A 16,701-nucleotide genomic window follows, 5' to 3' on the forward strand; every position below is an offset into this window, starting at 1 on the left:
AGTAGGAGGAGGCACCCAGGCCTGGCATGTGGGACACACAAAGGGTACATGGGAGCTTCCCCCCTCCTGACCCAGCACCTCCCTCAGCATGCTGAGAATCCACCTGGCTGCAGAAGGCCTTGGGGCCACCTGCCCAGTATCTTGCTCAGCCCCAGTGCTGAGGAGCTCGCCACCTCTCCAGACTGGTAGAGATGTCCCCTCGGTCTGGGTCACAGGGTCTGCTGAATGACAGCAGAAAGGACAGAGAGAGCAGAGACCATGTAAGTGACAGGGAGCCCTGACTGTCCTCCAGCGAGCCTCAGTCTCCCTATCTGTCCTGAGGGGCTGAGTGCCCTGGGCCCCAAGGCTACCCCCTGTCTGGGAAAGAGAAGAGGGATGAAGAGAATAGGGGAGAGGGGGGCTCAGGCAGTGGAGAAGGAAAGGGATGGGCGACAGTGGACTGCTATGAAACTCAGAGCAGGGCAGATGGCAGGCATTTGTGGGCTATGAAAGCCAGCACATTGGGACAGGCCCAGACCCAGACCCCGGGGCAGCTGACCATTCTGGCCACAGCCTTGGCCTCCTCCCCTCCAGGTGCCTATGGTGCCACGCTACGCCACCCTACTCAGAGCAGCAGAACCCTGGCTAAATGCCACCCAACATTCTCCTTTCTCACTCCATGAAAATCCCATCTGCTTTGAGAAGCATTGTTAGGAGTGTATTAGGGAAACATCCGATAACTCAGGTGTAAGCTGCAGCATCAGCCCGATGTTGTCCAGTCTGACTTTCAGATGAAGAGCTGCTTCTTTTTTTTTTTTTTTTTTCTTGAGATAGAATCTTACATTGTCACCCCTGGTAGAGTGCTGTGTGGCCTCATGGCTCACAGCAACCTCAAATTCATGGGCTTAAGTGATCCTTTTGCCTCAGCTTCCTATGTATTTGGGACTATAGCTCCCACCAAAATGCCTGGCTATTTTTAGAGATGGGATCTTGCTCTTGCTCAGGAGTCTCAAACTTCTAAACTCAAGCAATCCACCCGCCTTGGCCTCCCAGAGTGCTGTGATTACAGGTTTGAGCCACCAAACCCAGCTAGATGAAGAGCTTCTTAAACCTCAAACAATGGCTCTTAAAAGAGCACTTTAATAGACTTCTCAGCCAGGGACTGTGGGCCTGTAAAGGTATTTACAGATTTCATGAAAACAAGGTCTCCAAAGTTTAACCCCAAAGAGAGAGGGAGCCTGAGGACCCAACTCTTTACCCTGAGCCTCCTCTCTGCACTGGAGGTCCCTTGGCCTGCTTCTGTGCACCTCGGGATGGTCCACAGGCCATGGCTCACTGGTGACATGCCCCTCAAGCCACTGGAGTCACCAGGACTCCCTCAGCACCTACTGAGGAGGGTTCCCGCTTTCCACGTTTACTCTAGATGGAGGGAGATTGGCAACAACCCATGCAGCCTTGGTAGGGGCCCTACCTCCCAGCTTCCACTACAGTCCAAGCAAGAGAGGCTAAGGTACCTTGGGATGCCTGGGCACAGCCTCTGAGCCCCTGCTGGTCATTCACAGAGGCAGGCCCTCTCCAGAGGCTCCCCACCATGGTTACATCTGGGTACACACCACAACCACTGCATTTGTCGGGAAGTGGCTGCACAGCTCCCCGTAGCATTCCCAGCATCCCGCAGGCTGAGTCATGCAGGCGGGCCTGGCCAGAATTGACACCAGCTGCCCAGAGAGAGTGTGAGGTGTTGCCCATGCCCCAGGAAACTCACCAGAGCCTATGCAAGAGGGTCAGGAAAGCAGCCCGGTCCTGGGACCCAAGCGTGCACATGATACACGCCACTCTGAAAATCAGAGCAGAACTTTCCGAGCAGGAAGAGAAAGTCCCGAAAAAGGTTAAATAACAAAACTCAGCGCATGGACAGCAGAGGAGGCAAGTCTGAATTTTGGTCCCCAACCTGATTTTACCCTAATTATGTGAAATCACTCTTCTTAAAAAAATTTTTTTTCAAAATCAAATTTAATGTGCTTTGAGCCCCCCCCCCCATACTAGGTGGGAAATTCAATGTCCTCATTCCCACCATAAAGGTCTTAAAAGGCCCAGAAGAGCAGAAAAGGGCCTGTGGTCTTCAATCCCCTCCCTGGTCACCATGCACAGACTCGCAGACTGACCCTCCAAGAGCAGTATCTCTACTTCCTGCAAAGCTTGAACACAAGATACCACCCAGCCATGTCCTCCAAGGTTCGCCAACTCCCAGGCGCTGGCAGGATCAGGACGCTATCCTTGCTAATAGCAGAGTCATAGCTGTCACTTCCCCGGTCAAAAGAAGCTCTCCCAGCCTCTTGCCTCTGCCTGCCTCCACCTCCCCTGCCCCAACTACTCACTCCTTTCCTCTTTCTCTCTGGAACACCCTCTATCAGCCCCACCACGTGCCTTGGTTCGTGGAAGCAACTTTGGATTCTGACCCTTGGGATGGGGGAATCACAAGTACCTCCCAGGAACAAGAAAGAGGAAAGGCCCAGCAGGGGGTTACAAATAATAACGATAATGATAGCTAGCTTTTTGAACACTTAGCCATGTTCCAGGCCCTGTCCTAAATCCTACACCAAGGTAACACATTTAATTTTCACAAGAACTCTCTGAGGGAGGTACTGTTATTCCCATCTTGCAGATGTGCAAGCTGAGGCCCGAAGAGGTGATGTGACTTCCCCCAGTTCCTTCAGCTTGTGAATGAGTGAACCAGAATCCAAACACAGGCATGTCTCTGGACACATGGGCATAACTTCCTCCAGATCCTCAAAGGCTTTTCTGGGACCAGAGAAGAAGCCACAGGCCTATGCTGTGAAACAGAGCCCTAGCACCGTTCAAACCTTCATTTCTTCCCTCTGTGAGCTTTCTAGAATCATGCATGGCCCCTGGAAATAGCAGCTCTAAAAGTGGATGGATGACTGGGTGTGGTGGCTCTTGCCTGCCAAGGTGGGTGAACCGCTTGAGCTCAGGAGTTCCAGACCAATCTGAGCAAGAATGAGACACCATCTCTACTAAAAAAACTAGCTGGGCATGGTGGTGCATGCCTATAGTCCCAGCTACTCAGGAGGCTAAGGCAAGAGGATCTCTTGAATCCTGAATCTGAGTTTGAGGTTGCTGTGAACTATGGCACCACGGCACTCTACCCAGGGTGACAGAGTGAGACTCTGTCTCAAAACAAAACAAAACAAAAAAGTGAACGGCCAAGGAGAAGCATAATTTCTCCCAGAAGTAGGATAATCCAGACTTAGAATGTTCCTTAAAGGCAGGGGAATGGGCAAATTAAAATAGCTAAACCATCTGCTAGTCAAGAAAATATTAATACAAAATATGAGATTAAAAGGGAATATGAACACAGCCATGGAGATGACTTTTGAAATTTAAAGAGACATATTTATAAGTTGGAGTGTTTCAACATTGAATAATACTTTTCTAGGAATACATTTCTAAATTGCCAAAATTGACTGAAGCGAAAAACGCAAAAAGACCAATTACACAGAATAAATTTTAAAATTATCATCTCTAAAAGAGAGACTGGTCTCTCTTAAAACTCCTAGAGAGTTTTATCATGAGTTCTTTCAAACTGGAAAAACAGGGAGTTTCTCTGTTATTTAAAACTCTTCCAGAGCATATGGGGAAAATGCTGAATTGATTTTATGCTTCTGAATTCATTTTATGAAGCTAACATAATCTTGACAACAAATCTGAAAGATTGCCATCCTGTCCTGTGCAACCTCATGTTGATAACCACAGACCAGCTTTACTCAGAATACAAAAATCCTGAATAACCACAGACCAACTTTACCCAGGATACAAAAGTCCTGAATAACATGGCAGCCAATGGAATCCTACACCACTGGGTTGTCAAATGCAGCCAGTGTTTAGCGGGCTTTCTTCTACCCCAGACCCGTGCTAGTGCAAAACTGGAACTCGATGTCTGGGTCCAGGCAATTTGGACACAACATTCACTTGTGTGGTCCTAAGTGTCCCCCTCAGCAAGCAGAGAGAGTAAAATGAAGTAGGTGTACAAAGATTGCAAAAATACTAAAGGGCTACAGCTTGGATTGCTGCTGCTAGTAACATGGTTAGCCAGAATATCTTGCTTAGTTGACCATTTGTCATTTCTTTCCTTTTTGAGAAATTCTTAAGTTTTTTTTTTTTTTTTAATTAATGGCTGGTTATATTCTCTGCTTTCTCCTCAAAGAGATAGATAACATCTGATTAAATAATTAAGTACTGATAAAATTCTCTTTTTGCTTTACTCTTATGCATACCCCACACACACACACAAAAAAAATTGGGGACAGTGCTTATGGTACCCGGTGCAACCTAATCTTGGGCCAAGGAGCTTGATCCAGCTGGTAGAGCACTCAGGCTGGGTGACCTGGGCCTCTGCCCCACATGCCAGCAGCCTGAGAGTTTCTCTCAGCAGAGGAACAGACCAGCATAGGTGACATCCAATGCTATCTCATTTCTGATTCATAGCTATTGTCTCTTTTACTTCTTTACCCTAATTCAGATTTTGTTCTTTCTTTCTTTCTTTTTTTTTTTTTTCAGACAGAGTCTTACTTTGTTACCCTCAAGTAGAATGCTGTGTTGTCGTAGTTCACAGCAACCTCAAACTCTTGGGCTCAAGTGATCCTCTTGCCTCAGCCTCCCAAGTAGCTACAGGTGTCTGCCACAATGCCTGGCTATTTTTAGAGATGGAATCCATCCCTTGCTCAGGCTCCTCTCTGTACTGGTGAGCTCAAGTGATCCACCTGCCTTGGCCTCCCAGAATACCAGGATTACAGGTGTGAGTCACCTCACGCCTAATTCAGGTATATTGAAGACTAATTTGCATGCAGTGAGAGTCACCTTATTTAGGTATATGACTTGATGAGTTTTGACAATACCCCTACAATGAAGCCTACTTCCATCTAAGAGGTCAAAAATTGAAAATAAAAGATTATTCTGAAAAGGAAACAAAGTTCAGATTCTGTGTGGGCAACATTGGCCTTTATTTCCATCCGGGTGTGGGTGAGCTGAGTTCCAGAAGGAAGTCAGCATGTGGGTTAAGGTGAATGGGAATTTAAAGGATTGGAGGGGTAGGGATTGGCACATTGTCTCTTTCCTGGGTGGTGAGATGGATGCCAGTGGCCTCACGACTGGCCTCATACCACCACCCCTCCATAAGACGGGGGGCTGGGTAGGAGGAAGGGGGAAAAGAGGTAAATGAAATGATGTCAAATACCATCACTCTTAGATCCGTCTTAGATGGGGCCAGAACAAAACAAGATGAGAGCTAACAGGCTCAGGGCTGTCATGATAAGAGTTAACAAGGTAAGATGAGGCGGAGCAAGATGGCAGCCGAGTAACAGCTTCCTTGCATCTGGGCACCGTGAGTCTGGGGAGATAGGTCTCCAGGCATCTCTGGCCGGTGGTAACTGCCTATCATCACTCCCATGAGGATACAGGGAGTCAGCGAGAGACTTCTGGACCCCAAGAGGAGGACTAAAACAGTGGAAAACCGGCAAGTGGTGGCGTGTGTTCAATCCGTCTAAACCGCCCACAACTGTAAGTTCAGTAGCAGCGAGACTGCAAACCAGAAAGGCCTTACCTGTGAACTGTTTTGATGTCCTTGGACTTGGCACTGAGTTGAACTGCCTTGGGGAAGGCCTGAGCGGGAGTGCGGAGAACTTTGGCTGTTGTCTAGGGCCCCAGTCTGAGCCGCTGAGCCAGACGGAGCTAATAGTGTTTGGCGTGGGTCACACGGATCCATTGTCAGTGATCTGCCCCAGCAAGCTCCGCCCTCAGGGTCGCAGAGCTAGAAACGGGTGGGAGCTGGTAACCCAGCAACCAAGTAGCCTAAGGGTGGGGTTTGAGCCGTCTTGCAGCCCTAACCCTCAGGGGCAGAGTGAGACCAGTTTTGGCACACTGGGTAAGTGGGTAGCCACTTCAGCAGTGATTCCAGCGAGAAAGCTGGGAAAGCTTCTGCTCAGCAAGTTTACAAGTTCAAAGTGCCTTTTAAGTAGGCTGAAGAGAGATTTGGGGTGTCTACCTGCTGGGGTTTGAGAAATCAGCAGCCTCCAGTCATATCAGAACTGTGACTAACATCTCATACCCCAGAAGACCACGTGTTGCCCAGACAATATTCAATAACATATACAAACTGCTTTGTTTTTGGTTGTGTATTTTTTTCTTTTTTTTGTTTCGTTGTTTTTTTTGTTTGTTTATTTTGACGTTGCTGATGTTCTTTTGTTTTTTTAATTTCAATCTTTTCCACACAGATCCCTTTTTCTTTCTCAATTTTCCTAGTTTAATTATAATTTCCCATTGCTGCCTTTTTTAATAACTACAACTTCATTTTTGCTAGTGTTTCTACTGATATAATTTGGTTTTTCACCCAATTTTATCCCCATAAAGCTTTCTGTTTGCTTGTTTTGGTTTGATTTATAGCATTTTTGTCTTTCCTCTCTACTTGGTGGAGGTGGGGTACTGTGTCTGATCAGGTTAGCAAAGAGCTGCTGACCTCAAGGGAACCACGCAACTGGGCACCCCCAGAAGGTGGGGTTTTTTAAGGTTGTGTCAAAGTACCCTACTGTACACCTATATTGCCCTGTCTCCCTCTTTCTGTGCCTCTCTTCTTTTTGTCTATATTCCTTATACCCACCCCCTCTCCTTTCTCTATCTTTCTTTTTTTCTTATCACTCGGTCCTCCTTTCTTTCATCCCCTTTTTTTGCTCTTCAACCTTCTCACCCTTCTGGTCCTGTAACCCTTACTCCACAGGCACAAGAACTTAAAGAGCAAGAGAAAGTGAAAGGAAAATTAGGGCAAGGAAACAGATAAAAGAAATCACTCATGAGGAAGAATCAGCAGAAAACTCCAGGCAACATGAAGAACCAGTCTAGAACAACCCCACCAAGGGATCATGAGGTAGCTGCTGCAGATGATTCCACCAGTATAGAAATGTTAGGAATGACAGAAAGGGAATTTAGAATACACATGTTGAAAACAATGAAAGAAATGATGGAAACAATGAAGGAAATTGCTAATAAAGTGGAAAATAACCAAAAGGAAATCCAAAAACAGAATCAAATAAGAGATGAACGATATGAAGAATATAAAAAGGATATAGCAGAGCTGAAGGAACTGAAACAGTCAATTAGGGAACTTAAAGATGCAATGGAAAGTATCAGCAACAGGTTAGACCATGCAGAAGAAAGAATTTCAGAGGTTGAAGACAAAGTTCTTGAGATAACTCAGACAGTAAAAGAGGCAGAAAAGAAGAGAGAGAAAGCAGAACGTTCACTGTCAGAATTATGGGACTTTATGAAGCGTTCCAACATACGAGTTATAGGAATTCCAGAAGGGGAAAAAGAATGCCCCAGAAGAATGGAAGCCACACTAGAGAATATTATAAAAGAAAATTTCCCAAACATCACCAAAGATTCTGACACACTGCTTTCAGAGGGATATCGGACCGAGCTTCTCCAAGACACATTGTGATGAACTTGTCCAAAGTCAAGACAAAAGAAAAGATTCTGCAAGCTGCCAGGAGTAAGCGCCAGTTCACCTTCAGGGGCAAATCCATCAGAGTGACCGCAGACTTCTCTAATGAAACTTTCCAAGCAAGAAGACAATGGTCATCTACCTTTAATCTACTTAAACAGAACAATTTTCAGCCCAGAATTCTGTACCCTGCTAAGCTAAGCTTCAAAATTGACGGAGAAATCAAATCATTTATGGATATACAAACATTGAGGAAATTCACCACAACAAGACCAGCTCTACAGGAAATACTTCAACCTGTTCTGCACACTGACCACCACAATGGATCAGCAGCAAAGTAAGAACTCAGAAATCAAAGGACAGAACCTAACCTCCACACTGATGCAAAAGATAAAACTAAGCAATGGACTCTCACAAAATAAGACGAATAGAATACTACCACACTTATCAATTATCTCAATAAATGTTAATGGCTTGAATTCCCCACTGAAGAGACATAGATTGGCTGACTGGATTAAAAAACACAAGCCATCCATTTGCTGTCTGCAAGAAACACACCTGGCTTCAAAAGACAAATTAAAGCTCCAAGTCAAGGGTTGGAAGACAATTTTTCAGGCAAATGGAATTCAGAAGAAAAGAGGAGTTGCAATCTTATTTTCAGATACATGTGGATTTAAAGCAACTAAAGTCAAAAAAGACAAAGATGGTCACTTTATATTGGTCAAGGGAAAAATACAACAAGAAGATGTTTCAATTCTAAATATTTATGCACCCAATTTAAATGCTCCCAGATTCTTGAAGCAGACCTTACTCAGTCTGAGCAATATGATATCTGATAATACCATCATAACAGGGGACTTTAACACACCTCTTACAGAGCTGGACAGATCCTCTAAACAGAAATTAAACAAAGATGTAAGAGATTTAAATGAGACCCTAGAACAACTATGCTTGATAGATGCATATAGAACACTCCACCCCAAAGATAAAGAATATACATTCTTCTCATCACCCCATGGAACATTCTCCAAAATTGATCATATCCTGGGACACAAAACAAATATCAACAGAATCAAAAGAATTGAAATTTTACCTTGTATCTTTTCAGACCATAAGGCACTAAAGGTGGAACTCAACTCTAACAAAAATGCTCAACCCCACCCAAAGACATGGAAATTAAACAATCTTCTGTTGAATAACAGATGGGTGCAGGAAGAAATAAAACAGGAAATCATTAACTTCCTTGAGCATAACAACAATGAAGACACAAGCTACCAAAACCTGTGGGATACTGCAAAAGCAGTTTTGAGAGGAAAATTCATCGCTTTAGATGCCTACATTCGAAAAACAGAAAGAGAGCACATCAACAATCTCACAAGAGATCTTATGGAATTGGAAAAAGAAGAACAATCTAAGCCTAAACTCAGTAGAAGAAAAGAAATATCCAAAATCAAATCAGAGATCAATGAAATTGAAAACAAAAGAATCATTCAGAAAATTAATGAAACAAGGAGTTGGTTTTTTGAAAAAATAAATAAAATAGATAAACCATTGGCCAGACTAACTAGAAATAGAAAAGTAAAATCTCTAATAACCTCAATCAGAAACGATAAAGGGGAAATAACAACTGATCCCACAGAGATACAAGAGATCATCTCTGAATACTACCAGAAACTCTATGCCCAGAAATTTGACAATGTGAAAGAAATGGATCAATATTTGGAATCACACCCTCTCCCTAGACTTAGCCAGGAAGAAATAGACCTCCTGAACAGACCAATTTCAAGCACTGAGATCAAAGAAACAATAAAAAAGCTTCCACCTAAAAAATGCCCTGGTCCAGATGGCTTCACTCCAGAATTCTATCAAACCTTCAAGAAAGAGCTTATTCCTGTACTGCAGAAATTATTCCAAAAAATTGAGGAAGAAGGAATCTTCCCCAACACATTCTATGAAGCAAACATCACCCTGATACCAAAACCAGGAAAAGACCCAAACAAAAAGGAGAATTTCAGACCAATCTCACTCATGAATATAGATGGAAAAATTCTCAACAAAATCCTAGCAAATAGATTACAGCTTATCATCAAAAAAGTCATTCATCATGATCAAGTAGGCTTCATCCCAGGGATGCAAGGCTGGTTTAACATACGCAAGTCCATAAACGTTATCCACCATATTAACAGAGGCAAAAATAAAGATCACATGATCCTCTCAATAGATGCAGAAAAAGCATTTGATAAAATCCAGCATCCTTTTCTAATTAGAACACTGAAGAGTATAGGCATAGGTGGCACATTTCTAAAACTGATTGAAGCTATCTATGACAAACCCACAGCCAATATTTTACTGAATGGAGTAAAACTCAAAGCTTTTCCTCTTAGAACTGGAACCAGACAAGGTTGTCCTCTGTCACCTTTACTATTCAACATAGTGCTGGAAGTTCTAGCCAATACAATTAGGCAAGACAAGGAAATAAAGGGAATCCAAATGGGAGCAGAGGAGGTCAAACTCTCCCTCTTTGCTGATGACATGATTTTATACTTAGAGAACCCCAAAGACTCAACCACAAGACTCCTAGAAGTCATCAAAAAATACAGTAATGTTTCAGGATATAAAATCAATGTCCACAAGTCAGTAGCCTTTGTATACACCAATAACAGTCAAGATGAGAAGCTAATTAAGGACACAACTCCCTTCACCATACTTTCAAAGAAAATGAAATACCTAGGAATATACCTAACGAAGGAGGTGAAGGACCTCTATAAAGAAAACTATGAACTCCTCAGAAAGGAAATAGCAGAGGATATTAACAAATGGAAGAACATACCATGCTCATGGATGGGAAGAATCAACATTGTTAAAATGTCTATACTTCCCAAAGCAATCTACCTATTCAATGCCATTCCTATCAAAGTACCTACATCGTACTTTCAAGATTTGGAAAAAATGATTCTGCGTTTTGTATGGAACCGGAAAAAAACCCGTATAGCTAAGGCAGTTCTTAGTAACAAAAATAAAGCTGGGGGCATTAGCATACCAGATTTTAGTCTGTACTACAAAGCCATAGTGCTCAAGACAGCATGGTACTGGCACAAAAACAGAGACATAGACACTTGGAATCGAATTGAAAACCAAGAAATGAAACTAACATTTTACAACCACCTAATCTTTGATAAACCAAACAAGAACTTACCTTGGGGGAAAGACTCCCTATTCAATAAATGGGGTTGGGAGAACTGGATGTCTACATGTAAAAGACTGAAACTGGACCCACACCTTTCCCTACTCACAAAAATTGATTCAAGATGGATAAAGGACTTAAATTTAAGGCATGAAACAATAAAAATCCTCCAAGGAAGCATAGGAAAAACACTGGAAGATATTGGCCTGGGGGAAGACTTCATGAAGAAGACTGCCATGGCAATTGCAACAACAACAAAAATAAACAAATGGGACTTCATTAAACTGAAAAGCTTCTGTACAGCTAAGGAGACAATAACCAAAGCAAAGAGACAACCTACACAATGGGAAAGGATATTTGCATATTTTCAATCAGACAAAAGCTTGATAACTAGGATCTACAGAGAACTCAAATTAATCCACATGAAAAAAGCCAACAATCCCATATATCAATGGGCAAGAGACATGAATAGAACTTTCTCTAAAGACGACAGACGAATGGCTAACAAACACATGAAAAAATGTTCATCATCTCTATATATTAGAGAAATGCAAATCAAAACAACCCTGAGATATCATCTAACCCCAGTGAGAATGGCCCACATCACAAAATCTCAAAACTGCAGATGCTGGCGTGGATGTGGAGAGAAGGGAACACTTTTACACTGCTGGTGGGACTGCAAACTAGTACAACCTTTCTGGAAGGAAGTATGGAGAAACCTCAAAGCACTCAAGCTAGACCTCCCATTCGATCCTGCAATCCCATTACTGGGCATCTACCCAGAAGGAAAAAAATCCTTTTATCATAAGGACACTTGCACTAGACTGTTTATTGCAGCTCAATTTACCATTGCCAAAATGTGGAAACAGCCTAAATGCCCACCAACCCAGGAATGGATTAACAAGCTGTGGTATATGTATACCATGGAATACTATTCAGCCATTAAAAAAAATGGAGACTTTCCATCCTTCGTATTAACCTGGATGGAAGTGGAAGACATTATTCTTAGTAAAGCATCACAAGAATGGAGAAGCATGAATCCTATGTACTCAATCTTGATATGAGGACAATTAATGACAATTAAGGTTATGGGGGGGGGAAGCAGAAAGAGGGATGGAGGGAGGAGGGTGGGGCCTTGGTGTGTGTCACACTTTATGGGGGCAAGACATGATTGCAAGAGGGACTTTACCTAACAATTGCAATCAGTGTAACTGGCTTATTGTACCCTCAATGAATCCCCAACAATAAAAAAAAACAAAAAACAAAAAACAAAAAAAAAGAGTTAACAGGTAAGTGTGGTGACAAATTGTTTTACTTAGTCGCTAATTGCCAGATCTGCTTTATGTGACCTTTATGTTACCTGTCTGCTAATCCACTAAATTGCAAGGTTCGCTTTTGTAAAAGGGGTCATCTCGACCCCGCGCTTGCTTTTTGCTTCTTTTGTCAACTTTCTTTTTGCTTCTTTTGCTAACTTTCAGCCCACCTGTTTGTCCCTTTGCCAACTTTCAGACTGTAAAAACCCCAACTTCAGACCCTTCAATGCTCTCTCACTTAGTCTGCTTTAGACTTTGCTGAGACAGCCCCACGGTTAATGAAAGACTCCTTTTTGAACTTCTAATCAGAGTTGGTGGTCCTTATCTCACCCATTACAGACAGTGGGACATTCATGTACTCATTTCTTTGTGGGCCGTCAGTTATCATCATCTCCCTTAGAAGTTCCCTCCTGCCTCTTTTTAGTCAGTTTCCAACCGGGGCCCCTCCCCTGCCCTGGCAACTGCTAAGCTGTTTGCTGTCCCTGTCAGTTTGCCTTTTCCAGAATCATATAAATAGAATTACATAGTATGTGTAGTCTTTTTGTATCTGGCTTGTTTCACTTAACATAATGGCTTTTTAAAATTTAAATTTTATTTATTTATTTATTTTTTGCAGTTTTGGCCAGGGCTGGGCTTGAACCTACCATGCCCGGTATAAGGGGCTGGCACCCTACTCCTTGAGCCGCAGGCGCCGCCCTAAATTTTACTTTTTAATTGTAAATTGACAAACATGGTTTTATGTAGTTATGGAGTACAAAGTGATTCTATGATTTATGAATTAAATGTGGATCAATTAAATCAAAGTACTTAGCATATCCACTTCCTCAAAGGCTGTACTTATTTTTTGTGGTTAGAATATTTGAAATTCACTCTCTTGGTGATTTTTGAAATGTGCAATATATTATATACTATTATTCACCCTGCTGTGTATTATATCTTAAAGAAAAAGAACCTTTAATCCTCTGTCTAGGTAACATAATGCTTCTGAGGTTCCTCCGTGGGGTTGTGTGATTCACTGCTTTGCTCCTTTCTCTTGCTAAGTAGCATTCCATTTCATGGACTTACCAGAATTTGTTTATTCTTTCCTTTCTTTCTTTTTTTTTCTTTTGAGACAGAGAATTTTTTTTTTCCATTTATTAGTAGATGAATATTTGAGTTGTTTCTAATTTGGGGCCATGATGGGAAAAACTGTTGTAAACGTTCACATACATGTCTCTGTGTGGACATATATTTTCATTTTTCTTGGATAAATACCTAAAAATGAAGTTTACACATTTGAAGTTGTTGACAGAATTTCTTTCTGCAGTAGGTCCTTGGTCTGTGGGGATTCAAAGAATGAACCCATGGACCACAGATCAGTGATAAGATATGATTTATCAGATAGAAAAGAAAATGAAAGGAATTAAAAGCACAAGAGCTTCTGTCAGAGGGAAAGACCCATGTGGGAAGTCTCCACATGGGTCTTTTGACTAAGGGGTATAAGGTCTTGAAAGAATTACATTTGGCCAGGTCTTGGTAGATGGGAGACACCTTTCCAATGTTAATGAGCATATTTACAAATGAATGAATGCAGCCCCTCCAGCTCGGGGCAAAAAGGCAGGAAGTCCTCTTCAGAAGAGGTCCTGCCTAGTTTACATGAAATTGCCCAGACCTAGGAAACGGGGGTCCCTGTCCTGCCCTGAATGGGGAAACCGTGTATCAATGTGTATGTTTAATTGTATGAGAAATCGCCAAACTGTTTCCCAAAGGGGCTATTATTCTGCATGCTCACCAGACAATCTAGTAGGTATATAGTGGTAGAGTCACCCCTCAGTAACGGAGGAAGAGTCGTTCCAGGATCCCAGGGATACCAACATCAGAGCATGCATAAGCCCCTTATATAAAATGGCATGGTATTTGCATACAACATATGCACATTCTCCCTGTATACTAGTTTAAGTCATCTTTAGATTACTTACAATACGAAATACCACATATAATGTAAGTGCTATGTAAATAGTTATTTTACTATATTGTATCTTATTTGTATCTTTTTTTTTTTTTTCAGTTCTTGGCTGGGGCTGGGTTCGAACCCACCACCTCTGGCATATGGGGCTGGCGCCCTACGCTTTGAGCCACAGGCACCACCCTATTTGTATCATTTTGTATAGTTGTATTGTTCTTGATATTTTGTATTCAAATATTTTTGATCTGCATTTGCACTGCGGTTGCAGTGGATATTAAAACCATAGATATGGACTGTATTTCATTGTTTTAGTTTTAGTTTTAGTTTTCCTAATGAATGATAATGTTGAGCATTTATTCCTGTGCTTATTTGTCATCATATCTCTTCTTCAATGAAGTTTCTATTCAAATCCTTTGCCCATAATTGGCTCGCTTCTTGTATTATTGAGTTGAAAGGGTTATCACTTCTGGATTCAAGTCCTTTATCAATTATATATTTTGCAAATATTTTCTCCCAGTCTGTGATTTTTTCAATTTCTTACTAGTACCTTTTGAAGAGCAGAAGTTTTTGGTTTTGGTTAGAGACAATTTATCAGGTTTTTTTTTTTCTTTTATTGGTTGTGCTTTTTGTCCTATCTTTAAACCCCCCCCAAAAAAAAAACCAAAACCCTTCACCTAAACAAAGTCACAAAGATATTCTATAAACACTGCTTTGAATTTCATCCAAAAGTTTTCATGTATTCTGGCTTCCTGCTCATAGCAAAGTGGTTATGACACCAACCACATACACTGAGGCTGGCAGGTTCAAACCCAGTCCAGGCCTGCTAAACAAACAATGACAACTGCAACAACAACAACAACAAAAATAGCCAGGTGTTGTGGTGGGCACCTGTAGTCCTAACTACTTGGGAGGCTGAGGCAAGAGAATCACTTAAGCCCAAAAGTTTGAGGTTGCTGCGAGCTGTGATGTCACAGCACTCTACCAAGGGTGACATAGTGAGACTCCTGTCTCAAAAACAAATTTTTAAAAATACATTCTATTTTTACTTTTATTTAACTAAAATATTTCTAATTATCCTTAGGACTTCTTTTTGAGCCATAAATTATTAAAAGTGTGTTGTTTAGGCTGGGCACGGTGGCTCATGCCTGTAAGCCTAACACTTTGGGAGGCTGAGGCCGTTGGATTGCCTGAGCTCACAGGTTAGAGACCAGCCTGAGCAAAGGCAGCACCCCTGTCTCTAAAATATAGTCTAAGGGGGAGAGGGTGTTACCGCAAAGGGGCAGCAGAGCATCCTGGTTTCGGTGATGGCTACTCAAGGCTTCACATGTGATAAAAGTCACCTAAACAGGCCGGGTTCCATGGCTCGCGCCTGTAATCCCAACACTCTGGGAGGCTAGGGCGGGTGGATTTCCTGAGCTCGGGAGTTACAGACCAGCCTAAGCAAGAGGGAGGACCCGTCCCTAAAAGTCGCCAGGCGTTGTGGCAGGTGCCTTTAGTCCCAGCTACTCAGGAGGCTGAGACAAGAGAATTGCTTGAGCCCAAGAGTTTGAGGTTCTGGTGAGCTATGACACCAGGGCACTCTGCCCATGGTGACACAGTGAGACTCTGCCTCTAAATAAATAAATAAATAAATAAGTGTTTGATATCCAAATATTTGGGGACTTTCCAGTTATCTTTCTGTTATTGATTTATAGTTTGATTTTATTACGGTGAGAGAACATTTCTTTGCATGATTTCAATTATTTTTATTTTGTTAGGATTTGTTTTATAGCCCAGAATGTGGTCTATCTTAGTGAAGTTCCGCGTGCATGTGAAAAGAATGTGTATTCTGCTGTTGTTGGTTGGAGTGTCCTATAAACGTCCATCAGATCAAGTTGGTTAATAGCGTCATTCAAGTTCCCATATCCAGACTGATTGTGTGTACTCCTACCAAGTATTGAGAGAAAAGTTGATCTATTTTTCCTTTGATTTCTAACCTTGATTGTAGGTATCCTAAGACTGCTTTCAAGTGCACACGCGAAATATTCTCCGTTCCAACGTGTACTTTGACACTTCGAATTGGTGCTTGCATGACACGTCGTTTGCCCATTCCTTTTTTTTTTTTTGTAGAGACAGGGTCTCCGCCCTCGGGTAGAGTGCCGTGGCGTCACACGGCTCACAGCAACCTCTAACTCTTGGGCTTACGCGAGTCTCTTGCCTCAGCCTCCGGAGCAGCCGGGACTACAAGCACCCGCCACAACGCCCGGCCGTTTTTTTTTTTGTTGTTGTTTCAGTTTGGCCGGGGCTGGGTTTGAACCCGCCACCCTCTACATTTGGGGCCGGCGCTCTACTCACTGAGCCACAGGCGCCGCCCCTACCCATTCCTTTTTTTTTTTTTTTTTTTTTGCGGTTTTTGGCCAAGGCCAGGTTTGAACCCATCACCTCCGGCATTGGGTCCGGCGCCCTACTCCTTTGAGCCACAGGCGCCGCCATAACTATTCCTTTGTTTTTAACCTATCTAGGTCTTTAGATTTAATACGTGTTTCTCACAGATAGCCTAGGGTTCCAGGGGGTGGGGCTCCACCCTTTGCTCTCGCCTGCGCCGCCCGCTCCCACCACCCGGGGGGCCCGATCTTGCTCGCCCCCTGGCGGCCAATGCTGGTGCTGTTACTCCCTGTCCAGCTCCAGGTGTTAGCGGGGGTGCGTTACCGCGTCCAGAGACGCTGGGCTGTTGCCGGGTTCTCTGACCCCAGCCTCCGCAGAGCCTGTGACTAAGGTGTCAGAAGAC

This window comes from Nycticebus coucang, chromosome 6, assembly GCF_027406575.1.
Source record: "Nycticebus coucang isolate mNycCou1 chromosome 6, mNycCou1.pri, whole genome shotgun sequence".
Taxonomy (NCBI): Eukaryota; Metazoa; Chordata; class Mammalia; order Primates; family Lorisidae; genus Nycticebus; species Nycticebus coucang.